Below are 12,811 nucleotides of genomic sequence, written 5' to 3' on the forward strand. Positions count from 1 at the left end.
GTAGGCGACAGCCTTCTGAGTAACTGTTTGCCCTGCTTTAATTCTAGCTAGTTTCTCTTCTCTCATTCGCCTCCGCTTAGATTCCTTCTGCCAGGTGTTTAATGCTTCAAACATGGACTGCCTACTGCGTCTAGAAAATAACTGATCCTGCAAAAAGGCCATTTTCTTTTCATCAAAGGAACCCGTTTCAGGCCATTGCAATTCTTCATTACCTTTGGTATACTTATGCCACAAAGTATTAAACAATAGAGGAGTTATTCCGTGTTTTATGTACATGAAATGCTTGGGACTGCCTTCCGGTGGGGCAGGCTGGCTTTCGGCCAGACGAGAGCCACCAGTCCGACAACAACAACCAAAATAATTCAATTTACTGAAGCACGGCATTGTTAGTTAACAGACAAACACCAATAACGTACAAACAAATTCTTGTATCACATATAACACATATTGATTTTTTATATGACGTTTTCTGCAGTTCAGCCTCAACCTACTTATTCAAACTTGATGCATCCAAACAAACGAACCGAGCCCGTCGACTCCCGTTCGTGGAGAATTATTCAAAATACCGGACCGACAGAATCACAACGAGCAGTCTTTCCAAAAAGACTGGCAAGAGGCAGTCAGACAGGTGCGACCACGGACTGGACTACAGACCATCCTATGACCTCCTTGGTTCACCACTGAGACCATTCTGATGTGGTGCGAGCATCACCTCAGGTATGTCTCACGGCTACCCAATTACAGTCACAGGCTTTTCCGAATACAATCCGGCAATGTGTTACACACAGGTAACAACTAGGCATCTGAGCAGTGTCTCCAAATCACAAAAGATCCATGGAGTCTCTACAGTCAGTCCCTACCGGACCACCCTGCAAGACCTCCGTAATTCTCCTAGGGTACTCATGACCCCCAAAACAAAATACAGTTAACTGTTCCAAATGCACCGCTCAAAAGCGTGCGTCAAACAAACAAATTACTCACCGGGTGCACCCAGGTACGGACGTTCGTTCTCCGCTGCCAACTTCTTGGGACCAACACGGTCAGCTCCTGGGTTAAGCCCGTAGGACCCCGGTGAAGGGCTACTAGCAGCAGAGGACGTAGCCAAAGAAAAATATCGATCAGGGAGAAGGAAAAATAAAATCTGTCTCCCCCACCAGCCCGATCAGAACACCCTCAATCCTACCACCCGAATATGGGGGAGGAAGAGACCCTATCACGGGGTCCCACCAGAGTCGCCAACTGAAGTACTCAATAAAAATCCCAAGGGCCACACTTACCAGTGGCCCGCAATATCCTTCAAATAATAGTCAGTCGGCAATGGAGAAGGTTCAGAAGTTTTATTGGCCAAAGCAAAGAACTCTATATAGAGAAGCCTCATCGATCCTCACCCATCAGGTGCGCCGAGGAAGACTGCTAGCCCCTTGACAAAACCACACTTATATACATAACGGATTCAGCATACAAAGCCTTACAAGTGGAAAAATACCAGTTAGTCCATGGGCTCCTGGATGAGCTCATACAGTGTTCAGTTTCAGTCTCACATAAAAGGTTGCTATCTATACAGAGGAGGTCGGCAGGGTGACTCCCTTTTCGTCCCAGGGCCTGCAGGAATTTGCTTAATACTCCCTACAGCAGATGTGACCTTGGGCTTCGGCCGTAAATACAATTAACCTGTCTCTGGGCTGGTACGAACTAAATCATGAAGATGGTAGGCAAAGGAAACCACATGATCTGACACATGGTCTATCGCAACCAAGATGGCCACATTATGGTTTTCGGCCCTTTTTGTCATGCAGTAAGAAATGAAAGAAACGCTTCTTCGAAAACATATGAATAGGTGTTTACCTGATCAGAATTACCGTTATAGATACATTGTGCTAACTTTACATGGTGAGAATAAACAGAACAATTGATTTTTATCCTTCACACCTCTGACGTCCATGATCTCACCAACCACTATCTCAACGCTATGACCACGATAATTAATGAAGTAGCCCCTCTGCAACTTAAGAGAGCTCCCATTAAAGACTCCAAGACCTGGTACAATGCTCTGCTTAATGAGGACAGGCGGGCCCTCAGATCTTTGGAACGCAACTGGAGATCAGTCCCATCTGCTAACCACCTTAAACTTCTAAGGAAAAAGAGAAATGCATACTACAAAACGATTAAGCGCACTAAAGCTGACTTCTTCAGCCATCAACTAGACCAAGCAAAAGACCATCCCAAAAAACATTTCGAATTAATCAAAAATCAATCCAAGGACGCACCCCAACGGCTACAAGACCGAGCTCGCCCACAACCAAACTGTGAAGAATTCTCTACCTTCTTTAATCTGAAGACCGACAACATCATGAAGGATCTCCTCAATGACTGATTACTACACATTGCTCCTCATACTGAAATCCCCACCTCATTTCCAACCGCTCCATGCCAACTCCCCCCTAAGCATGGCCCTAAAAACGAGGCAGCATGGTCTTCCTTTGATACGTACACTGAACGCCCTGAAACCGGCCAGTCACCTAATTGACCCTCTCCCTGCCAATGCAGTCAAAGACCTTTCACCTTGGCTTCTTCCACTTTGGACCAAAATCATTAACAGCTCACTTCAACAAGGCTGCATCCCGGACTTCCTCAAAGTAGGTCAAGTTTCACCTATCCTAAAGAAACCCACAGCTGACCCTACGGACCTTAACAACTATTGTCCCATATCCAATATTCCCACCTTGGCCAAACTGCTGGAAAAATGTGTACACCGATAACTGACTTATCACATAGATCACTTTGACCTCCTAAAAAAACACCAATCAGGTTTCAGAGCAGGTCACAGCACAGAATCAGCCATGACACACATTATTGATGTTGCGTTACAAATCCTTGACCAGAACGGATCGTGCTTACTTATCCTGCTAGACCTTTCCTCAGCCTTTGATACGGTCAAACACCAGAAACTAATAGATCTCCTGGAGCATAGAATGGGTCTGTCAGGCACAGTGTTAAACTGGTTTACCTCCTTCCTCCATAACCGTACACAAAAATTCAAGGTCAACAACACGCTCTCCAATTCCTTACCTGTAACACCTGGGGTTCCGCAAGGGTCCTCACTTTCGCCGACCTTATTTAACTTGTTCATGGAACCTCTCACTGAAATTCTACACGCATCTATTGTACAATTTCATATGTACGCGGACGACACACAACTATATCTCAAGGTCAACTCCCTAGAAGACATTAAAGTGCTTAACTCCACACTCAGGAACACCCAGTCTTGGCTATCAGAAAATCATCTCAAACTGAACGCGCTAAAAACAGAATTCCTCCTCATAGCACCACTGGTCAAAGTCCCCTTAATGCATGACTTGATCAAACAGCTTACCGCCTTCAATGTTCAACCAACCATCGTGGACTCAGCAAAATCCTTGGGAATTACTCTTGACAGCAACCTCATGATGCAAAAACACATTAGTAACGCTAAAAAGGGAGCTCATTTCCAGATAAACACATTGAGGAAGCTGAAACTCTTCCTGCCAGTTGATGACTTCAAGCTGGCAGTACAAGCTCTAGTTATCCCTCATGTGGAGTATGGAAGTGTCTCCTTATGTGGCCTCCCAAAAGCTGCAATAGCGCCCCTAAGAGCTTCTATCAGCGCTGCAGCAAGACTCATCACTGGCTTGAAAAGAACTGCACACATTTCCCCTGACTTAAAAATCTTGAACTGGCTACCATTTGAAGCTAGAATCCACCTAAAAGTTGCGTGCATGACACATGAAGCCTTACATCATAGCACTCCCAGCTACCTCGCGCAGAAACTGACGATCTCTGGTGGTCTAAGATCCTCCAGGAGTGCTGAAAACCTTTTACTGAAACCGCAAAGGTTCAACAAGAAGAAAACTTAGAAACGATCCTTCTCAGGGATGGCGCCCAAAATATGGAACACACTTCCCCCTGAAACCAGACTGAATGCCTCTACCACATCTTTCAAAAAAGAAGTTAAAGCGTTTCTCATGGAAAAATTTACATGAGCACTATCTATTCAGGCCACGAGTTCTTTAGATCCTGTTATAATATACATTACCATGTTTAATCCTCCTACTATATTTGCACGAAATGTTGTTTTATACGACTGTTACCTGCACATTATTGTTTGTTCAACTTACAGTTGGTTGTTATGTAAAGCGCTCTGATATCCGCAAGGATCTTGTTCGCGCTCTATAAAACTTTCAAAATAAATAAATAAAATAAATCATTGCAACAAGCCATAATGTGCATAGCAGATGAATCATTCTGTGTCCATTTTCTGTACCAGACATTCACAATGAAGTCAAACAAGTTAAAGTAAGTAGGATTCTTCAAAGATATTTATGGATGATTAGAAGAACAACCGTCCGTTTGGAAGGGAGAAAGGAAAACAAATGATGATCTTAATGCAGATGGAGAAGGGAACTTGGATTGGAGTGGGAGCATCAGGGAAAACAGTCTATTTACAAGGGGAAAATAAAATATTTGTCCACAAAGATGATTCAGTCAAAAAGTCAATTATCCTTCTGGTCATCCTCTACTACTCCAATGTCCAGATCCTCCGAGTCCAATGCAGGCACATGGCTGGCCGGTGCAGGAACAGGCACCACATGGGTTTGGAACACATGAGGAGTACAGGGGAAACAGTGTGTGCCAACGGACAGGGGGAGACATTGATGGTGGTATGGGAAGGGAGTTGGGAAACAACAGACGACATTGCTGTGGCCATGAAATTGACGCTGGTAGTGAGGCTGGCCAGAGCTCGGACAATCTCCTCTCGCATCATGCGTATCTCCAGACACAACTGCAGCATGATGCAAGCAGACATATCTGGCTGACCCTCACATATCCACCTCAAGTCCTCTTGGACAGTCACAGGAGGAACAACACAGGGAGGGGCCTGGGTGGGACAGGAAGGATGTGGTGCCTCAGGTCCGGAGCCAATGTTGTGGCCGAGCTGGTAGCTACGATGAGAGGGATTGGTTGCAGGGGATGCAGCTCGAGTCCCTGATGAAATGGGGGCCTCTAGAGGTAGGGAGTGGCTGATGGCAGGCCAAGGTTGGGTATTGGTCTGCCCCGGGAACACCTCGACAGAACCTACAGGTGAATAGTCTGGGGGAGAGTAACTCTCCACCACCCCCTGGTCAGAGGTGTCGGGTTCTCCCCCCACTTCAATGTCCACAGCCTTCACCCGGGCTGTAGCACCAGAGTTGTGTTCCTGGTCAGTCCAGGTGGGCGCAATCTCCTTGCCTCCAGATGTTGAGGGTCCCTCCTCATCCTCTTCTTCCTCACTGGTAGAAAGAGGTAATAGCCGCCGGCACACTGATGGCCTCCCGCTCCGAACCTGGTCCTGCTGTTCTGCCATTTGGCCAGCTGTGCCCACTGAAATGTAAGCAAAATCATGATGTAGTGGTTGTTTTATTCAGGATGAGACACATACATAGATGAGCCAAGGTCAGACTTTGTTTTCCTCTGATCATTCTATACAGTTGCCAGTGTTTATGAGCTTACATTACGTGTATGTTCACTGTCATCTCCTGAATTGAGTCTGACATGGACATCTCATGTGAATATTTGTGGCTTACACAACTGTATTGGCCTACCCTCAACTTTGGCATTCTTGTGATCTGTGTGTCCTGTCACTCCTACATGTGCAGGTTCCAAAACCAGTCCACCAAAGGGAATCAAAGAGAGTCCAGATTTAATTGAAATTGGCCAGTGATATGGAGTTGCAGCTCTTTTATGTCTGACCAGATGTCATCTGCTATGTAGCATTGTATAGAACAAGACAAATGCCAAATGTCGGTCACACATCCACATAGGGTCTAGGCTATTTGTTTTGCTACATTGGGAGTCTAACGTTTTGATGTCCCCTCACAAAATCTGAATATCCAGTGCCACATATTGGCTTTGGTGACTGATAAGGTAGTGCAGTACACCGGTGACCAGTGCTGTGTCGTTACGACAGCTACCTGTACATGTGAAATGTCATACAAGCCACTGAGGGTAAGACGTGTGTCAGTGGACACACTTTGCAAATTTAGAAACACTTAAGAGTGAGGCAAGGATCTCAAAGTCTTTCTTGACTCCATGGCACATGATGATCTGTCTCAATTAGAACCCAAACTCAACAAATGCAATGCAAGTCACAGCATCCAATAACCTTTGGCCTGCCATGCACACACTGGACATTGTCTGTACCATTGCTCATCCAATGCACACATCAGTTATGATTCCCTTGGTTCACTGGTAGTGGTGCTGGCAGAGAAAAGTTCAACACAAATGCACAAGTGTGGCTCATTTACCCAGTTGTCATGAAGAAACTACAACTCCCAAAATGAACTCTGCCCTGTACAGTCCATATGCCACAGTGTGCCTTTTTATTCTTGATGACTGCTGCATGGACTCGAAATAGGTGAATGGAGGCATGGGACACACAATGGCACAGCACTGTCTTCACTCACATCATACCCCCAGACAAATTTTGCATATAATGCACTTACCAGGTCTCTGCTGCTTATGCTCCTCCAGCTAATCATGGAGGGTTGGCCAAGCTGCTCGCAGGACCCTCCTGTACAGTGGGGAGAGGCGAGGACGACGCACATGGTGCTGGGAAGACTGGCCCACCAGCTCCTCAGCCTTGTGCTGAGACCAGCGTTTTAGGTCCTCCCAGTGCTTGCGGCATGCCCTAGCACTCCTGGTGTGGACTCCCACTGCACTGCAGTGCTCAACGATGTTGGCCCATAGCCTGGCCCAGGCTGCATTGCTCAGCTGGTATTCAGGGTCCCCATATAGCTGAGGATATTTGGACAGCACCCCCTCAGCCAAGATGTCTAATTCCCTTTCAGTGAAAGGGGGTGCTTTCTCCTCACAACCCTCAGCCACTTTGGGGCAAATAAGTTTAATGAGAGCAGTGGGATGCCAGAGGATCTGATTTGTGATAGAGGATGACTCAGAATGAACACAAAATGGCTGTCAACAACTTCCTGTGATGTATTTCCTGTCTCCCACTTCCTGTATCATTTCCTGTATGGAATAATGTATTCCGGTTCATTTTCGGGGATTACGACCCGAAAACGTAGTTTCTGGTTCCAGAGCGGTGGGGCCGCATCCACGCATTACAGTCCGAAATCGGAAATTACGTTTTCAGGCCGTAACCTACGAAATTGGAACACATTATTTTATACAGGAAGTGGGAGACAGGAAATACATCACAGGAAATTGTTGGCAGTCTTTTTGTATTCATCCTGATCCATCCACAATCACTAATCAAATCCACTGCCATCCTGCTGTTCTGTTGTGGAAAAACCTAAAATGTCAGTGCAGGTGAGAATCATAAACATATAACAAAACGGGGAACCGACCATTTAATTACATTTTTACGTGGACTGGGGGGGCTGACACAACATCAAACCACAGTTTCATTTTCTCCTACTTTGCATTATGGTACATGTAGTCCATATGGAGTGCTCATTACAAGAGTTGTGTGTTGTGTTACGGAAAATTGGGGTGAAGCAGTGCTGTATATCACAGACACATGGTGCCTGATTCACCCATGATATCATCACTCACGTTGTGGGCCCATGAGTTGTGGGGGAGTAAAATCTGTTGAGGGCTAAGGCCTGAGAATGCAATGGTTATGCCCTTTTGTGATTAAGTGACCCATCCTCATAAGGACCAGGTAGGTCTCTCAGAACATGTATCGTTTTCATCTGCGTGTATAGATTATTTAGGGACATCCACTACACTGATCGCTGGCATGGGCACATGACCTGAGGCACGCTCAACCTTTTCACTACTGTCAACAGCTGTGATTTACATGCAGTTAGTGTGGCTTGCAAAGTAGTCTCAGGCTGGAATTTATTGACACAGTCATGTATATCCAAGTTTCATCATTGACAACAGACTGCAACACACATTTTGTCCATGACACTACAGGTTGCTCATGTGAAAAACATGGCAACGAGCTGATCACAGACTTGCATACCCTGACCTCGGTTATGTGCAATGGCCCAGTTTCCCAGATTCAGAGCTAGCCGAGGTTCCAGAGGTATGTGTAAGCCATGCGTTAAAGCAATGTTGTGCAAAACACAACAGGCTAATATGATCTTGCACACAACTTCAGGGGAGTACCGCAGCACACCACCTGTACGGTCAAGACATCGGAATTGCGACTTCAACAGACCAAAAGTGTGCTCTATGATGGCTCTAGTCCATATGTGTGCCCTATTGTACCTATGCTGAGGTACAGTGTTTGCACGCCTGTAAGGGGTGAGGAGTTGTGGGGAGAGTGCATTCCCAGCGTCGCCTGAGGAGGGAAGAAAGGGCAGTTGGTTACATTTCCCAATTTGATTTGCACAGGGCATGATCTATACTTTAGTACATTCAGTGTCTGTTGAGACCATGTATGTAGCTTTATGATTCTTATTGTACAATGGTTAATGTTAGGTGGCATTCAGACATTTCAATAACATATATTCCTCATTTTTAGTGCTTGGTACTTACCCTGTAGCCACATGTTGCCAAATTCTCCCGCAGCCATCCTCCGGGCAAGAGGTGACATGCGGAATTCCAAGCTGTCATAGGTACTGCCTGGGAATACTGCATGCACATCAATGAATCTCCCACTGGCATCACAGACAGCTTGCACATTAATGGAATACCATCGATGTCTGTTGCAGAAGACGTGTGCAATGCGGCGGGGTGGCTGAAGGGCCACATGGGTACAATCAATTGCACCCAGCACACGTGGGAAGTGAGCAATGAGATAGAAATCTCGTACTGCCCTTTGTCTCCTGGCCAGTGTATGGGCATTTGTATGTGTTTGTGGGCTCTAGCAGTGATGCATCTCAGTACCTGATGCAGGCACTACGACTGCTTGGGAAATCCCCACATGGTCACTGTAGACCCTTTGGATTCAATCAATCAATCAATCATAGGCATTTATAAAGCGCACTACTCACCCGGAGGGTCTCAAGGCGCTAGGGGGGGGGGGTTCCGCTACTGCTCGAACAACCAGGTCTTGAGCTTCTTCCTGAAGGAGAGGTGGTCTTGGGTCAGGCGTAGTTCGGTGGGGAGGGCGTTCCAAGTCTTGGCGGCCAGGTGGGAGAAGGATCTACCTCCTGTTGTCGCTCTGTGGATGCGGGGGACGGCTGCGAGGGCGAGACTGGTCGAGCGGAGGTGGCGTTTGGGAGCGTAGAAGTTGAGGCGGCTGTTGAGGTAGGTCGGGCCTTGGTTGTGTAGGGCTTTGTGTGCGTGGGTGAGGAGCCGGAAGGTGATTCTTTTGTTGATCGGGAGCCAGTGCAGGTCTCTCAGGTGTCTGGAGATGTGAGTTCGTCTGGGGACGTCGAGGATGAGTCTCGCCGAGGCGTTCTGGATCCGCTGGAGTCTCTTCTGGAGCTTGGCGGTGGTACCGGCGTAGAGGGCGTTGCCGTAGTCCAGTCGACTGGTGACGAGGGCCTGGGTGACTGTTTTCCTGGTCTCGGTGGGGATCCACCGGAAGATCTTACGTAGCATGCGCAGGATGTTGAAACAGGACGAGGAGACGGCGTTGACTTGTCTGGTCATGGAGAGGGAGGAGTCCAGGATGAAGCCCAGGTTGCGTGCGTGGTCTGTCGGTTTGGGTGCGTTGCCCAGGGCAGGGGGCCACCAGGAGTCGTCCCAGGCGGAGGGTGAGGAGCCCAGGATGAGGACTTCCATCTTGTCTGTGTTCAGTTTCAGGCGGCTGGTCGTCATCCACTCGGCCACGTTTTTCATCCCTTCGTGTAGGTTGGCTCTGGCGGTGGCGGGGTCGTTGGTCAGGGAGAGGATCAGCTGGGTGTCATCGGCGTAGGAGATGATGTTCAGGTTGTGTTGGTGTGCGATGGCCGCAAGGGGGCTCATGTAGACATTGAAGAGGGTGGGGCTGAGCGAGGAGCCCTGAGGGACGCCGCAGGTGACTTCCGTGGCTTCTGATCTGAACGGGGGCAGGCGGACTCTCTGTGTCCTTCCGGTGAGGAAGGAGATGATCCATTCCAGTGCCTTCTCCTTGATCCCGACGTTGCTGAGGCGCTGCACTAGGGTGCGGTGGCAGACAGTGTCGAATGCCGCGGAGAGGTCCAGGAGGATGAGGGCCGCTGTTTCTCCGTTGTCCAGCAGGGTTCGGATGTCGTCTGTGGCAGCGATGAGGGCGGTCTCGGTGCTGTGGTTGGCCCGGAAGCCTGACTGGGAAGGGTCGAGGGAACCAGTCGTCTCGAGGAAGGCTGCCAGTTGCTTGTTGATGGTCTTCTCGATGACTTTGGCTGGAAACGGGAGGAGCGAGATGGGGCGGTAGTTCTTGAGTTCGGTGGGGTCCGCCGTTGGTTTCTTTAGTAGAGCGCTGAGTTCGGCGTGCTTCCAGCTCTCAGGGAAGGTGGCGGTGTTGAGGGAGGTGTTGATGATGTCCCGCAGGTGGGGTGCGATGACAGCGTCGGCCTTGTTGAAGATGTGGTGAGGGCAGGGGTCGGTTGGGGAACCGGAGTGGATGGAGTTCATCGTGCTGATGGTGTCTTCGAGGTTGATCGGTGTCCAGGCGTTGAGGGTGGTGGTGGGGGGCGTTGGTTTGGTCGTGGGGAGCGTTGGTTGTGTTCTGAAGCTGTTGTGTATGTCAGCGATCTTGTTGTGGAAGTAGGAGGCGAGGGAGTTGCAGAGGTCTTGCGATGGGGTGATGTCGTTGGTTCCGGCGTTGGGGTTGGAGAGCTCTGTGACGATGTTGAAGAGTTCCTTGCTGTTGTGTGCGTTGTTGTCCAACCGGTCCTTGAATGCGGTTTTCTTGGTGGCGTGGATCAGTTGATGGTGCCTTCGGGTGGCGAGCTTGAGGGTGGTCATGTTGTCCGGCGTTGGGTCTCTTCTCCATGCTTTCTCGAGGGCTCGGCAGTTCTTCTTGGAGCTCTTGAGTTCGTCGGTGAACCAAGGGGCCTTCTTGCTTCCGGGTCTGCTGGGTGGGGTCCTCAGAGGGGCGAGCTCGTCCGCGCAGGTGGAGATCCATTTCGTGAGGTTGTCGGCGGCTTGGCTGGGGTTCGGTGAGCTGGCGGGAGGGTGCTGGCTCAGGGATGTGGTGAGTTGTTCGGCTGTGATCTTGTTCCAGCTTCTTCGTGCGGCCTGTTGCTGGTGGTGGTGGACCGTGGTTCTTTTGAAGGTGAAGTGGATGCAGCTGTGGTCCGTCCAGTGGAGTCCAGTGGCGTGGCTGAAGGAGATGTCTTTGCTGGACGAGAAGATGGCGTTGAGTGTGTGTCCGGCGAGGTGGGTGGGGGTGGTCACCAGCTGCTTGAGTCCGAGGGTGGCGAGGTTGTCAAGCAGGGTGGTGGTGTTGCGGTCGTTGTTGTTCTCCAGGTGGAAGTTGATGTCCCCGAGGAGGATGTAGTCGGCCGAGGGGAGGGCGTGCGGGCTGATGAAGTCGGCGATGTCTTCGCTGAATTGAGTGCGTGGTCCCGGGGGTCGGTAGATCAGGGTGCCTCTGAGGGTGGTCTTGGGGTCGGTGTGGATCTGGAAGTGCAGGTGTTCGGCGGATGTCAGGGTGTTGTCGGCGTTGGTCGAGATACGGATGGTGTCTCTGTGGATGATGGCGATGCCTCCTCCAGTCTGGTTGTCGCGGTCTCTCCGGATGATCTTGTAGCCCTCTGGGACGGCGATGGCGATGTCGGGCGCTTGACCCATTGGCAAAGAAATGGAGAGCAGAAAGGATCTTGAGATATGCTGGTATGGCATGGGAGCAGCAGGTCACAGAGCCAAGCTCCTGCTCCCACTCACATACCATCTCCAAGATGACTTCTGGAGGGAAACGGTACCTGGCCCTGACATCTTGGCTGGACATTCCAAATAGGTTGATCCTCTGTCTGAAGATCCTCTCTGCTCTTCTCCTCCTCCTCCTCAACTAGTTTTGCCGCATGGCAAGGGGCAGAGCAACAAACACATTCAGCGACATGTTAAAAGGGTTTGTGTGTGTCTGCTCTGCATTCACACATGCTGCAGGGCTGGGATTGGCTGCAGTGTGTCAGCTAATGCATGGTGGGGGATGGTAGGTACTTGGACAGGTGTTTACCCTTGAGGAAAATGATCAACGGCCACAGTGCGTGTATTGTGGTCCAGAATTCTGTCCCGAGAGCGGAGATTCCGGCCCAGGAGTGGAAATTCCGGCTCGGGAGTGGAATTTCCGCTCCAGGTGCGGGAATTCGGCCCGAGCCCGGACGTAAAGTTAGTAGTCGTAAATCCATTCTGTGAATACCAAAAGTAGTAAGTGTATTCTGTGAATACCAAATAGCAAGTGCCTTCTATGAATACCAAAAGTAGTAAGTACGTTTTGTGAATACCAAAATGGTAGTACATTTAGGATTTTGTCTTAAGTTAGTTCTGTGAATCGTGCCCGGTGTAATTTGGGCAAGAGAAAAGAAGAAAAATATGTATAAAATTCCATGGTAAAACCATCAGGTCCTGGTGCTTTGCCACGTTTTATGAAACGAATAGCATTAGAGAAATCCTGATTTGAATATTCTCTTCCAATATAGAAAAGTCAATGTCATGATATATGGGTGAAGGAATGAATGATAAATTATGAAGAGGATCTTGGGAATCAGATTGATGTTCCGGGGTATAAATGTCCTGATAATACTTTGTAAAATCCAAAAGTATATCTTAATTTTTATGTGTAATCCGATTAGTGGAAGTTAAAATAGAATCAATGTTAGTACTTTCTTTTTTGATTTTAAGACAATTGCCAAGACGTTTCTCCGCTTTATTCTGATCCTCATAATATTTTGCACTGGATTTGAGTAGATAAGAG

This window comes from Triturus cristatus, chromosome 3_2 (assembly GCF_964204655.1).
Source record: "Triturus cristatus chromosome 3_2, aTriCri1.1, whole genome shotgun sequence".
NCBI classification, from domain to species: Eukaryota; Metazoa; Chordata; class Amphibia; order Caudata; family Salamandridae; genus Triturus; species Triturus cristatus.